The 14,990-nt window shown below is 38.8% G+C and overlaps 1 protein-coding gene across 1 annotated transcript in view; it reads left to right on the top strand.

The window, feature by feature from the left end:
* The window catches only part of CFAP47 (cilia and flagella associated protein 47), a 544,336-nt gene that overhangs the window by 483,554 nt on the left and 45,792 nt on the right, over positions 1–14,990 (top strand). The window lies entirely within an intron of this gene.

The following is a 14,990-nucleotide window of genomic DNA, read 5'->3' as shown; positions in this document are numbered from 1 at the left end:
ACCTGCAATAAAATGTTCCTTATTTAGGGGCACCTGGGTGGCTCAGTCAGTTAAGTATCTGAGTTCGGCTCGGATCATGATCTCACGGTTGGTGAGTTCAAGCCCCGTGTGGGACTCTGTGCTGACATCTCAGAGCCTGGAACCTGCTTCTGATTCTGTGTCTCCTCTCTCTCTGCCCCTCTCCTGCTCACACTCTCTCTCCCTCTCTAAACAATAAGTAAACATTAAAAAAAATTTTTTGCAAGTTCCTTATTTAAATATATCGAAAATGTGACATAAGTTAGATGTAATCCTCAAATAAATTTTGTATAATAATCCCTCTGAAATTTAAAGTCTTAAAGAAACTTTCACAAAATTAACATGAAGATCTGGCAAAATCAAATCTCAGTGATGCAAGATCTGTTTTTCAACTGTCTTCCAGATGACCTAAAGTAGAATTCTCCTATTTCACGTTGAAAGGGAAATTTCCTATGACAGTATTTTATTAAAATCAAAGGGAAAATCAATGTTTATGTATAATTTGAAAAACCAAACCAACCATGTAATTAAGTGTGAAATTTCTGCAGAAACAAAATATCCTCCATAGTTTTCTCATTCATATCTATAGTTTTTTACTTTACTCTCAATATTACTATCTTTGTGTCTGATTTAATTATTTCTGTGATAAAAGAATATAAATGAGATATAACTGAAGAGAGTGCTAGAATACATGAGTATAGAAGGAGTATACAAGAGAGTAAAATCGTTTTTAATTTTTTATAATAGTGGCTATTTTTTAAATGTTTATTTTTGAGAGAGAGAGAGAGAGTGTGCGCATGCACACGCAAGCCAGGGAGGGTCAGAGAGGGGAGGACAGAAGATCCAAAGCAGGCTTCATGCTGTCAGCACACAGCCCAGTGTGGGGCTCAAACTCACGAACTGTGAGACCATGACCTGAGCCAAAGTCTGATGCTTGACCGACAGAGCAACCAAGGAGCCCCTAGTGGCTATTTCTATTAAATAATAAATGCTCATTTTAAACAATTCAAGAAATTTCTGGTGATATGGATAGCTGCCCACAACTCAAGTCAGTCCTACTCCAGTGGTTGTTACAACATAATAAATTTGATATTTACCCCTTGTGCTTCCAGCCACACCTGAGGGATGGAAACTTGCCAGGAATTTAACCAGCTATTTTAACCAAGACCAAATAACAACAAGAAACAAGACAGGCTTATTTCTCTTTCACACGAGAGCCTAGACTTGTAGGAGGTCCAGGGAGTGTGGTGCCTATGTACCCTGAGATCATCCAGGGACCCAGGTTCCTTTTCTCCCTTTGCTGCACCATCCACTGTGTTGTCCTCATCTGCATGTCAATTGTGCAGGGACATCTGCAGTGGAGAGTATGCTGGTTCCCTTTAAAGCTGTGACCTGAAGATGCCCACGTCATTTCTACTTGCATCTCATTGGTCAGAACTCAGTCATAAGGCTACATCTCACTGCAACTGAGGCCGGGAGATGTAATCTCTTTGTCCAGGCCCAGATGAAATTACCAAAAAAGAAGAAGGGAAAAACATAACTATTGGGAAGACAAGGAGCAACTCTGCCGTAGTGTATTTACTATGGACTGGTAAGATCTATCTATTGTCAATCCATCCCAAAGTCCTTACTGGAAACTTTTAATACGTTAAATATTTTTCTGGGCCTGGAAATTCATACCTCCCATCTCTCTCCTACCATGAGACTTCTGTCCCCACTCTTTAGGATAGAGTTTCAGTCACTTTCTTGGCAACATGTCAGGTGTCCTACTGTTTAGCTTCGTTTGTTGAAGTTGTAAAATGTAAAGCTGAGGAGTTTTGTTCTTTGGTTGTTTTTTTTTTTTTTTTTTTTTTTGTCTGCTTTTCTCTGCATGCCTACCTTTCTCGTCTCTTCTCTGGCCCACTTTCTCTTCCTATTCATCAACTTATACACATGGCTCAGTCATGATCAGTCAATCCTCTTTCTCTTCCAAACACCCTTGGTGTCTTCCAAAATAGATCATTCAAACTAGGGTTTTGTTCTTTGCAGACAAGCATTCTGAGAGTAAATATAGAAGCAGATCTGGAAATCATAAATATTTCTTAAATGAATCACAAGAATGTCAGGATAACCTGTCCCCCCAGCCCCCACCCCCAAAATCTCATTATAAGATTTGGAAGGTAATGTTTTAAAATCTGGAAATGGAATTATGAAATGAGGACCTATGTTACATGTACCCAATGCATTTCATAAAATCTTTGGAATTACAAAAAAAAATAGTTCACACTAATTATTATCTTTTTATTTACTAGCTAGTTATTGATAATATGAACTATGTGATTGCACAGTGAAACATTTAATTTTAATTATGTTAATTTATTAGATATTTCTTTTTTCTGTTTGATTGGATTTTGGTTTTTGTAATTGCAGGAATGTCAACTTACTCATAGACTGTTTAAATTTATAAAAAATGAAATAAATTTATATGAGGAGAGGGAAATTTTCTTTTTTTTTTATTTTTTTTATTTTTTAATATATGAAATTTACTGTCAAATTGGTTTCCATACAACACCCAGTGCTCATCCCAAAAGGTTCCCTCTTCAATACCCATCACCCACCCTGCCCTCCCTCCCACCCTGCCCTCCCTCCCACCCCCCATCAACCTTCAGTTTGTTCTCAGTTTTTAACAGTCTCTTATGCTTTGGCTCTCTCCCACTCTAACCTCTTTTTTTTTTTTTTTTTTCCCTTCCCCTCCCCCATGGGTTTCTGTTATGTTTCTCAGGATCCACATAAGAGTGAAACCATATGGTATCTGTCTTTCTCTGTATGGCTTATTTCACTTAGCATCACACTCTCCAGTTCCATCCATGTTGCTACAAAAGGCCATATTTCATTTTTTCTCATTGCCACGTAGTATTCCATTGTGTATATAAACCACAATTTCTTTATCCATTCATCAGTTGATGGACATTTAGGCTCTTTCCATATTTGGCTATTGTTGAGAGTGCCGCTATAAACATTGGGGTACAGGTGCCCCTATGCATCAGTACTCCTGTATCCCTTGGATAAATTCCTAGCAGTGCTATTGCTGGGTCATAGGGTAGGTCTATTTTTAATTTTCTGAGGAACCTCCACACTGCTTTCCAGAGCGGCTGCACCAATTTGCATTCCCACCAACAGTGCAAGAGGGTTCCTGTTTCTCCACATCCTCTCCAGCATCTATAGTCTCCTGATTTCTTCATTTTGGCCACTCTGACTGGCGTGAGGTGGTATCTGAGTGTGGTTTTGATTTGTATTTCCCTGATAAGGAGCGACGTTGAACATCTTTTCATGTGCCTGTTGGCCATCCGGATGTCTTCTTTAGAGAAGTGTCTATTCATGTTTTCTGCCCATTTCTTCACTGGGTTATTTGTTTTTCGGGTGTGGAGTTTGATGAGCTCTTTATAGATTTTGGATACTAGCCCTTTGTCCGATGTGTCATTTGCAAATATCTTTTCCCATTCCGTTGGTTGCCTTTTAGTTTTGTTGGTTGTTTCCTTTGCTGTGCAGAAGCTTTTTATCTTCATAAGGTCCCAGTAATTCACTTTTGCTTTCAATTCCCTTGCCTTTGGGGATGTGTCGAGTAAGAGATTGCTACGGCTGAGGTCAGAGAGGTCTTTTCCTGCTTTCTCCTCTAAGGTTTGGATGGTTTCCTGTCTCACATTCAGGTCCTTTATCCATTTTGAGTTTATTTTTGTGAATGGTGTGAGAAAGTGGTCTAGTTTCAACCTTCTGCATGTTGCTGTCCAGTTCTCCCAGCACCATTTGTTAAAGAGACTGTCTTTTTTCCATTGGATGTTCTTTCCTGCTTTGTCAAAGATGAGTTGGCCATACGTTTGTGGGTCTAGTTCTGGGGTTTCTATTCTATTCCATTGGTCTATGTGTCTGTTTTTATGCCAATACCATGCTGACTTGATGATGACAGCTTTGTAGTAGAGGCTAAAGTCTGGGATTGTGATGCCTCCTGCTTTGGTCTTCTTCTTCAAAATTACTTTGGCTATTCGGGGCCTTTTGTGGTTCCATGTGAATTTTAGGATTGCTTGTTCTAGTTTCGAGAAGAATGCTGGTGCAATTTTGATTGGGATTGCATTGAATGTGTAGATAGCTTTGGGTAGTATTGACATTTTGACAATATTTATTCTTCCAATCCATGAGCAGGGAATGTCTTTCCATTTCTTTATGTCTTCTTCAATTACCTGCATAAGCTTTCTATAGTCTTCAGCATACAGATCTTTTACATCTTTGGTTAGATTTATTCCTAGGTATTTTATGCTACTTGGTGCAATTGTGAATGGGATCAGTTTCTTCATTTGTCTTTCTGTTGCTTCATTGTTAGTGTATAAGAATGCAACTGATTTCTGCACATTGATTTTGTATCCTGCAACTTTGCTGAATTCATGTATCAGTTCTAGCAGACTTTTGGTGGAGTCTATCGGATTTTCCATGTATAATATCATGTCATCTGCAAAAAGCGAAAGCTTGACTTCATCTTTGCCAATTTTGATGCCTTTGATTTCCTTTTGTTGTCTGATTGCTGATGCTAGAACTTCCAGCACTATATTAAACAGCAGCGGTGACAGTGGGCATCCCTGTCGTGTTCCTGATCTCAGGGAAAAAGCTCTCAGTTTTTCCCCGTTGAGGATGATGTTAGCTGTGGGCTTTTCATAAATGGCCTTTATGATCTTTAAGTGTGTTCCTTCTATCCCGACTTTCTCAAGGGTTTTTATTAAGAAAGGGTGCTGGATTTTGTCAAAGGCCTTTTCTGCATCGATTGACAGGATCATATGGTTCTTCTCTTTTTTTTTGTTAATGTGATGTATCACGTTGATCGATTTGCGAATGTTGAACCAGCCCTGCATCCCAGGAATGAATCCCACTTGATCATGGTGAATAATTCTTTTTATATGCTGTTGAATTCGATTTGCTAGTATCTTATTAAGAATTTTTGCATCCATATTCATCAGGGATATTGGCCTGTAGTTCTCTTTTTTTACTGGGTCTCTGTCTGGTTTAGGAATCAAAGGAATACTGGCTTCATAGAATGAGTCTGGAAGTTTTCCTTCCCTTTCTATTTCTTGGAATAGCTTGAGAAGGATAGGTATTATCTCTGCTTTAAATGTCTGGTAGAACTCCCCTGGGAAGCCATCTGGTCCTGGACTCTTATTTGTTGGGAGATTTTTGATAACCGATTCAATTTCTTCGCTGGTTATGGGTCTGTTCAAGCTTTCTATTTCCTCCTGATTGAGTTTTGGAAGAGTGTGGGTGTTTAGAAATTTGTCCATTTCTTCCAGGTTGTCCAATTTGCTGGCATATAATTTTTCATAGTATTCCCTGATAATTGTTTGTATCTCTGAGGGATTGGTTGTAATCATTCCATTTTCATTCATGATTTTATCTATTTGGGTCATCTCCCTTTTCTTTTTGAGAAGCCTGGCTAGAGGTTTGTCAATTTTGTTTATTTTTTCAAAAAACCAACTCTTGGTTTCGTTGATCTGCTCTACAGTTTTTTTAGATTCTATATTGTTTATTTCTGCTCTGATCTTTATTATTTCTCTTCTTCTGCTGGGTTTAGGCTGCCTTTGCTGTTCTGCTTCTATTTCCTTTAGGTGTGCTGTTAGATTTTGTATTTGGGATTTTTCTTGTTTCTTGAGATAGGCCTGGATTGCAATGTATTTTCCTCTCAGGACTGCCTTCGCTGCGTCCCAAAGCGTTTGGATTGTTGTATTTTCATTTTCGTTTGTTTCCATATATATTTTAATTTCTTCTCTAATTGCCTGGTTGACCCACTCATTCGTTAGTAGGGTGTTCTTTAACCTCCATGCTTTTGGAGGTTTTCCAGACTTTTTCCTGTGGTTGATTTCAAGCTTCATAGCATTGTGGTCTGAAAGTATGCATGGTATAATTTCAATTCTTGTAAACTTATGAAGGGCTGTTTTGTGACCCAGTATATGATCTATCTTGGAGAATGTTCCATGTGCACTCGAGAAGAAAGTATATTCTGTTGCTTTGGGATGCAGAGTTCTAAATATATCTGTCAAGTCCATCTGATCCAATGTATCCTTCAGGGCCCTTGTTTCTTTATTGACTGTGTGTCTAGATGATCTATCCATTTCTGTAAGTGGGGTGTTAAAGTCCCCTGCAATGACCACATTCTTATCAATAAGGTTGCTTATGTTTATGAGTAATTGTTTTATATATCTGGGGGCTCGGGTATTTGGCGCATAGACATTTATAATAGTTAGCTCTTCCTGGTGGATAGACCCTGTGATTATTATATAATGCCCTTCTTCATCTCTTGTTACAGCCTTTAATTTAAAGTCTAGTTTGTCTGATATAAGTATGGCTACTCCAGCTTTCTTTTGGCTTCCAGGAGCATGATAGATAGTTCTCCATCCCCTCACTCTCAATCTAAAGGTGTCCTCAGATCTAAAATGAGTCTCTTGTAGACAGCAAATAGATGGGTCTTGTTTTTTTATCCATTCTGATACCCTATGTCTTTTAGTTGGCGCATTTAATCCATTTACATTCAGTGTTATTATAGAAAGATATGGGTTTAGAGTCATTGTGATGTCTGTATGTTTTATGCTTGTAGTGATGTCTCTGGTACTTTGTCTCACAGGATTCCCCTTAGGATCTCTTGTAGGGCTGGTTTCGTGGTGACAAATTCCTTCAGTTTTTGTTTGTTTGGGAAGACCTTTATCTCTCCTTCTATTCTAAATGACAGACTTGCTGGATAAAGGATTCTCGGCTGCATATTTTTTCTGTTTAGCACACTGTAGATATCGTGCCAAGCCTTTCTGGCCTGCCAAGTTTCAAAGGAGAGATCAGTCACGAGTCTTATAGGTCTCCCTTTATATGTGAGGGCACGTTTATCCCTTGCTGCTTTCAGAATTTTCTCTTTATCCTTGTATTTTGCCAGTTTCACTATGATATGTCGTGCAGAAGATCGATTCAAGTTACGTCTGAAGGGAGTTCTCTGTGCCTCTTGGATTTCAATGCCTTTTTCCTTCCCCAGTTCAGGGAAGTTCTCAGCTATAATTTCTTCAAGTACCCCTTCAGCACCTTTCCCTCTCTCTTCCTCCTCTGGGATACCAATTATGCGTATATTATTTTTTTTTAGTGTATCACTTAGTTCTCTAATTTTCCCCTCATACTCCTGGATTTTTTTATCTCTCTTTCTTTCAGCTTCCTCTTTCTCCATAACTTTATCTTCTAGTTCACCTATTCGAGGAGAGGGAAATTTTCTATTGCAAGCCTGTTCAATTGCTCTTTATTTTTAAAATTTATTTATTTATTTGAGAGAGAGAGAGAGAGAAAGAGAATCCCAAGCAGGCTCCATGCTCTGTGCTGAGCCTAAAGCAGGGCTTGATCTCATGACCATGAAATCATGACCATGAGATCATGACCTGAGCCGAGATCAAGAGTCAGATGCTTAACTGACTGAGCCACCCAGGTGCCCTAATTACTCTTAATTTTAAAGAATATCTGTTCATAATGAAATCAGACTGATGCAATCCATTTCCATTTATCTCAAAAATGTTATTATAAGTTTAATACAGATTTTGCCTTACTGAATCACGTAGTAGCATTAGAGAAATGTTGGAATTATAAGTGAATGAAACCCTGCTGACTTTCTTGTCTTCAATGAAAAATTCTGATTGTTTATGTAGATCAGGGATAAAAATACTGTGTTTTTAATCTCACTATTCATTTACATTTATTTATTTTTGAGAAACAGAGTCAGACAAAGCATGAACGAGGGAGGGGCAGAGAGAGAAGGAGACACAGAATCTGAAGCAGGCTCCAGGCTCTGAGCAATCGGTCAGCACAGAGCCTGATGCGGGGCTTGAACCCATGAACTGTGAGATCATGACCTGAGCCTAAATCAGACGCTCAACCAACTGAGCCACTCAGGTGCCCCTAACCTCAGAATTCAAATGTGTAACACAACTGTCAATTTCCAATGATAAATCTAAGCACTTTTTATTGAAATGGAACATAATTTTAATAAACAGCCAACTTATAGTAAATGTCCAGTACCTTTCTGAAGTGAAGTAATTATTTTGTGTGTCATCCTGCTGTGCTTAAATACGTTTTAATAATGGTGTGTTCAAACCTTGATTTCTATTTGCAGTTTATCTTGTTGAAGGCAAAATGTTGATGCTTCTGTGACACTGTGAAGCAAAGTACAGAAATACTCATATATGAGAACCATTTTAATATGTGCTTGCTACATTAAATTATTTGCATTATACCTTTGTCAGGTTGCAAGCTAAAAAAATTATAATTCTGATCATAGAAATTGATTAAATGTTATTACTGAAAAAAATCCACTTCCTTCTATATAAGCAGGGTCTCTAAGGAAGCTGCCAATATCATGTTGGGAGGTTTGAAAGGCATATTAAAACAACTTCTCAGGGTGCCTGGGTGGCTCAGTTGTTTAAGCATCTGACTTCGGCTCAGGTCATGATCTTGCAGTTCATGGCTTCAAGCCCCACATCAGGCTCTGTCCTGACAGCTCAGAGCCTGGAGCCTGCTTTGGATTCTGTGTCTCCTTTTCTCTCTCTCTGCCCCTCTCCCACTCATGCTCGCTGGCTCTCTCTCTCTCTCAAAAATAAACATTAAAAAAAAGACAACCTCTCACAAATAGCTCTTGAAAATACACCTTTTGATATGGCTCATATTTCACTGCTTCATTACTTTTCATGATGAGAAATAATACTTAATATTAAAAAAAACAATTTGAAAGGTTTTCAGGCTTATCTCTTCCCGTGATTCCCCCTAAAATAGTTTTTTTCTGTGTTCAATACCACCAAACTCAAAGAGCTCATCTATTTTTTTGGCTGAAGACATTTTAATTTGTGAATGTTTCTGTTCTGAAACATGTCCTCTATAGAAGTAGATTTGTTCGGTCCCCTCCCAAACTTAATGTTTTTCTCTATCTTTATGGTACCTGAATATTTGATAAATCCATTAACCTTTCCTTTGGTAAGATCTTGGTTCTTTTCCCTGCCCATGTTTGAAAGATGCGACCAACTTGCCTGCACTCTCTGTAAGTCTGCCTGCTTGGCTTTCCCTTCTCACCTATTTAAGAACAAGTCTGACCACACTGTCTGCATACTATCTTAGTCTTCAGTGTATATACAGGCAAACCAGCTCTTTTTCTCTGTGTAATTTCATTAGAGTTTACCCAGCACATTAGTGTTCACAAGAGTCATGTTGTTCAGCCAGTTTGCCCTTCCACTGGTCTCCTAAATCCATGATGGTGGAAATTTAAAAACTCTCTGGCTTGGACTGTGATGAGGGTTTAGGTGTGATCACTAATTAAACCCTTATATTCCCTCATCCAAGTTTATGACCAACTGAGAAGTGGATTAGAAATAGGCAGATGGAGGGGCACCTGGGTGGCTCAGTTGGTTGGGCGTCTGACTTTCGCTCAAGTCATGATCTCACGAGCCACAAGTTCGAGCCCCACGTCTGGCTCTGTGCTGACAGCTCGGAGCCTGGAGCCTGCTTTGGATTCTGTGTCTCCCTCTCTCTCTGCCCCTCCCCTGCTCGTGCTCTGTCTCTCTCTCTCTCTCAAAAATAAATAAGCATTAAAAAAAAAAATAAGGCAGATGAAGATCAAAAGGTTACCTCCATGAATTATAAAGGTGAACTGAAACGTGACCTTGGCACTGTGGCCTTATTAATTGGGGCTTATTAATTAAACCTGCCACCAAAATGAAGTGCATTCACCCCCAAACTAGTCACTTGTGTAGGCTCCTGGCAAGAGCAAACAACCTACCCATGAAGAAAGCAGAGAAAGTATACATTTGGGATTCAAGGCACTGGGAAAGAAAGAAAAAGTTCTGCTCATCTGCTCATATTCCATTCCTTCACCAATATTCACTGATCAAATACATTGCTTTTCCTCCTATGGCAGGTCATAATGGAGGAGGCAGATTGATGCAGAGATTTTCTTTTCTTCCTCTACTTTTCCCTTCTTGTGAGTGAATAGACCCCTCCAGGTAAACATGATAAGTAGGGGATAAGAATCCTCACTGCTCCCTTCCCATTAGTCTCCTTTTATCTTCATCATCCTTACCTAAGAGTTCAAAAAAATCCTACCAGGCCTCATTAAATGAAAATGCCAGGACTTCCCTGCTCTCTTTCTACCCTGTCTTCTCACACACACCATTGAGTTAACCAGGATTGATCACTTTCATATCTTTTTCATTCAGCAACAGTCTTGCGAGCATCTTTGCTGGCAGATACTTTCCTGAGCCCCAGAGATGCCAAAATTAACAAGTCACACAGACTGTTGTCAAAGAATTCAAAGAACATCTGTCCAATTTGTGCACCTGTAGTATTTAAATCAACTGGTATTGCCCTACTGGAACATTATTATACATGGATATTTAGACTGTATTTTGCAATGTCACTTCCGTAAGATTACAAGTTACTCTGCGTGGGCATAATTTCCCCCTAATTGTATTTGTTCTTCCTAAGTAATTCTTGATCTATGCAGTCTTTGTGCCTCCCTGGGGATTAGTTCATTCAATGACTATCTCTATGAGACTTTTTCCGTGGGAGTGGTTTTATTGTTTAGGGTTAGAACTGCACATCAGATTCATGCCTCTTTTATTTTCCAAATGTTCTATAACTTGAGGCCATTTTTCTTTGATTATTCTCTTATCTTTTGTGTGTGTCTCATTTGCTAGTTTATTTGTCACACTGGTCTCCTTCCAGCCGTCTTGCTATGTTGTTTGCATGTCATATGTAAATTTGGTCTGTGGTTTGGTCTGTAACCATAAACAGCTCCTGAGAAACCTGTCATTGGTCCTCCCCTTGGCCTCCAGATTTGCTACTTTCCTCTGTTTCTGTTCATCTTACTTTCTCTGCTGAACTCACTCTGTTAAGGCCTCAGTCCCAACTGTTCTAATGAGACCACCCTTGACAAGATGATCACCCTTATCCAGTGTGCCTAAGCCTGTGGTCAGATTTGTGTCCTGAGCTTACTCAGCCTGTCATCAACATTTACCATTTGACCCAGTTGAAGGACTTCCTGCTTTTAGTTTTCAAAACTAGTCTTAATATTTTTATCACATTGGTTGTCTGTTCTCCATTTCTCTTGTTGGCTCATCTTCTTCTGACCAGGATCTAAATGTTGGAGTGACCAAGGGCTCTGCCCTGAGGGCTGCCACACACCAGTACATAGGTTATGTCCTGAACATTTCCAGAAGCTACTAATGGTATCTTCTCAGCAATTGTGCCACATGACAGGCCTGATATCCTAGGTGAAGTATAGAGCCAGATACCTTGGGTTCTTCCATTTAATCTCTTTAGGCCCTTGAGAAAATTACTTTACCTCTCTATAAACTCAGTTTCTTCACCTCTAACATGGAGATAATAATGGTATCTACTTCATAGGATATTTCTGAGGATTAAATATGTAAATGCGTGGAATCCTTAGAAAGCATATTGTTCTCAGTGTGTGTTCTATAAGTGGTAGATCTTACGATTATTATCACTCAAAGCTCTCATTGGGTATTTTGTGACAGTGATGTACTAGAGTGTCCATCTTCAGTCACTGAAAAATGATGTTTTAAAATGGAAACATGGTCTTCTAAATGTCATTCAGTAGGTTTTCTCATTAATACACACAAGAGTATTCTATGAAAAAAAATGTACAAAAATATGGGCCCTAAGTATTGGATAGAGACTGATGCTGGATGCTGATTGCCAAGAGTTCAGATCAATATTTATGTTACAAGAAGTCCCTTTACTTTTTCTTTTTGGTGCCTTGTTTGGAATGAAATGTGTAAGAAGAGCATCAGATGCGTGGCCCCTTTCTTCCTTTAACTTTTCATGTTGTGGGGGCACCTGGGTGGCTCAGTCGGTTAAGCGTCCGACTTCGGCTCGGGTCATGATCTCGTACTCTGTGAGTTCGAGCCCCGCATCGGGCTCTGTGCTGACAGCTCAGAGCCTGAAACCTGCTTCAGATTCTGTGTCTCCCTCTCTCTCTGCCCCTCCCCCACTCATGCTCTGTCTCTCTCTGTCAAAAATAAATAAACATTAAAAAATTTTTAATTTTGCATGTTGTGGTTTACTGTACTTGTAGCCAGAGCGGAGGAACATGCAGTTATTTTAAATTAAGCAAAATGTCTGGTCTATTAGATGACCTTATGAAAGTGAAGTAAAAACATGTTAATGAAATACCCCTGCCAAAAGATTTGCAACTTTGTAAAAAAATAAGAAGAGTCGCTCATTCTTCATTACCTGTTCAAAGAGAATAGCTGTAGGTAGTTTATCCAATAATCTCCATTTTCTTTGAATACTGTCTTCATCTGTTTCAAATTTGTCTTTAGCACTCCATTCATTCCTCCTGTGATTAGGATGTTCTCACAAATGTGTATGCCTCTTATTAATGAAGAGAGAACTGCAGAAATTTAGGGAAAGAACATGAATAACCACGTTCATTATTCCTCGATAGTCTTTTCTCCATAACCGAGACATTTTTGTTGGGTTTGCTTTGACATGTATTTCTTACAGATTAAAATGCATATGGTATTAATAATACATCATTTGAAAGTGTATTTTGTAAATTAATTCGTTATAATTCAATACTTTTGGATTATTTATCACATTTAGTTGCAGTCTTTAAAAAAAAAATTGACTGATGTTCTTCCACATTGAATAAAATTCAGTCCTTGTCCTGAGAAAATTGACCGTAGTAAAAGGAACTGTTGGCCAACATAGCTCCCGCTGCATGATTTATTGGCACTATGATACAGGCATTAGGCTGAATGATAATTATGCGGGGACACTATCTGGGTGGGAGATATACCCCTTTTGTTTTACATAATGACTCTGCTGCCATACCCAAATGATTATCACCATTATTATTTTGTGACACAATAGATAGACATGGATATGGATATGGACATAGATACAGGCATCTGTTATACATAGATACAATTCTCTGAAACCTATTTGATGAAATAATTTGTATATATGTAAAGGGTATGAATACAGGACAGAAGTGATAAGCTTGTGATTCTATTGACAGTCATAATTGCTTATGTATCTCCTGCTTTGTATATGGCAGGGCATTATTTGATCTTAATCTTCCTCTTACCCTTGTGCAAGCCACCACCTGGCCTGAACTACCGCGGAAAATTCATTGCATTCTCTCCTAACCCCTTTTTGCTCAGTTTACTATTAAAAGGGCACATTACTTACATACTTAAAACACTCAGTGACCTCCTGTTATTCTTAGAAGTCCCAAATCCTCACCATACTCTCCATAGTCCTGCCTACTTTGCACTTCGTCTTTTGACAAATTCTTGCCACTTCCTCTCCTTTACCCACACAAGCTCTTTCTCAGAGGGGCTAAGCTGGCTTCTACCATGGAAAATTCCCCCATGCTGCTCTGATGCCTAAGAGGCACTTTCTTAATTTCTATTTCCAGGTAACCTTTTATCACCTTTCAGTTTTGGTGTATTTGTTTCCTCCTCAGGACCTTAGCAGCCAGGTTCCCAGGACTAATGCTCTCATAGCATTAGTGGTGTCACTAAACTAGTGGTATCACTGGTAGTTTATTGCCATTTCTTTCCTCTCAGACATAAGCTCCATGATGACAAAAACCATGCTTGCCATTTCAAGGAAAGCTTTTTACATGCTGTTAGAGCACAATTGAAGCTAAATATATATTTATCCTATTCGTATCATGAATGCAAGTGCCTTTTTGTTTTAAAGTTTTACTTATTTAAGAGAGAGCACACATGCACACGCATGCATGTATGAACAGGGGAGGGGCAGAGAGAGAGAGGGAGAAAGAGAATCCCAAGCAGACTCCATGCTGTCAACACAGAGCTCAACATGGGGCTCAATCTCAGGACCATGAGATCATGACTGAGCTGAAATCAAGAGTCGGATACTTAACCAACTGAGCCACCCAGGCGCCCCTCAAGTGCCTTTTAAAGGATTTGCTAAAAACAACAGAATGTTCCCTCCATATTGAAAAATGTGTTAAAGTAGTCTGAAGGACTGTTGACTTGTAAATTTGAAATTGTAATGTGTATTATGGGAAACTACATTTATTTAAGTGCCTTGTGTGTGTGTGTGTGTGTGTGTGTGTGTGTGTGTGTGTGTGTTTAGAAATGTGCAGTTATTCTCTTAAAACTATGAGCTAGGTTTGTCATAAGAGATTAATTTTATCCAACAATCAGATAATTAATTTATCCTGGCATCAGGGGCTCCTATCAATCCAGTCCACAGAAGAATACTATATAGACCCTCTCCAAATTATGAGCACAACAAAAGGCATGTTTCTCACTTAGTAATAAGACTTTCCAAATAAAATGCAGAGACTGTAACAGATTACTTCTATGGTACAATACAGAATGTTAGTTTGTTGTGATTTTATCCAGCCTAATTCTTTCCCTCTCCCTTAGGTGCTCATATGAGTATGTTGCAGTTACAGACAAGGGGGATTTGTGTAGTTTGAAAAATATATTCATATTGTTTCTACTTGTCCCACCTCCTATCCCCTAGCTGATAATCATGTCTCTATTTTGTACCAATGGATCTTCTTATGATTACAATTATAACATCCATAGTGACAGATTCCCCACGGGAGGTTCAATGCTTCTGAAACTAAATTTAGCTTCTCATTTCTTGTCTTCAACCTGACATAAGCATTCCCATAAAGGCTTCAGTAATTAAGTAGAAACAGATGCAGAGCTCAACTACATACGGTATTTGCTTTAAAAATATTATGTGATTTGAATGCAATGCAAATTTCATCTCCCATTAAACACTCAAAATTCTTAAATGCTCTTTCTCTGTATGGATTATGGCTTCCTATGGAACATTTCCATATCTCATTCCCAGAACAAAATAGACACATTATATGTAGACACATTGATTTTGCTACAGCAAATACAGGTTATTGATAGGAACCGTACTTG

Source organism: Panthera onca, chromosome X (genome assembly GCF_046562875.1).
Source record: "Panthera onca isolate mPanOnc1 chromosome X, mPanOnc1 haplotype 2, whole genome shotgun sequence".
Classification (NCBI taxonomy): domain Eukaryota; kingdom Metazoa; phylum Chordata; class Mammalia; order Carnivora; family Felidae; genus Panthera; species Panthera onca.
This window is presented reverse-complemented; position numbering and strand designations above follow the sequence as displayed.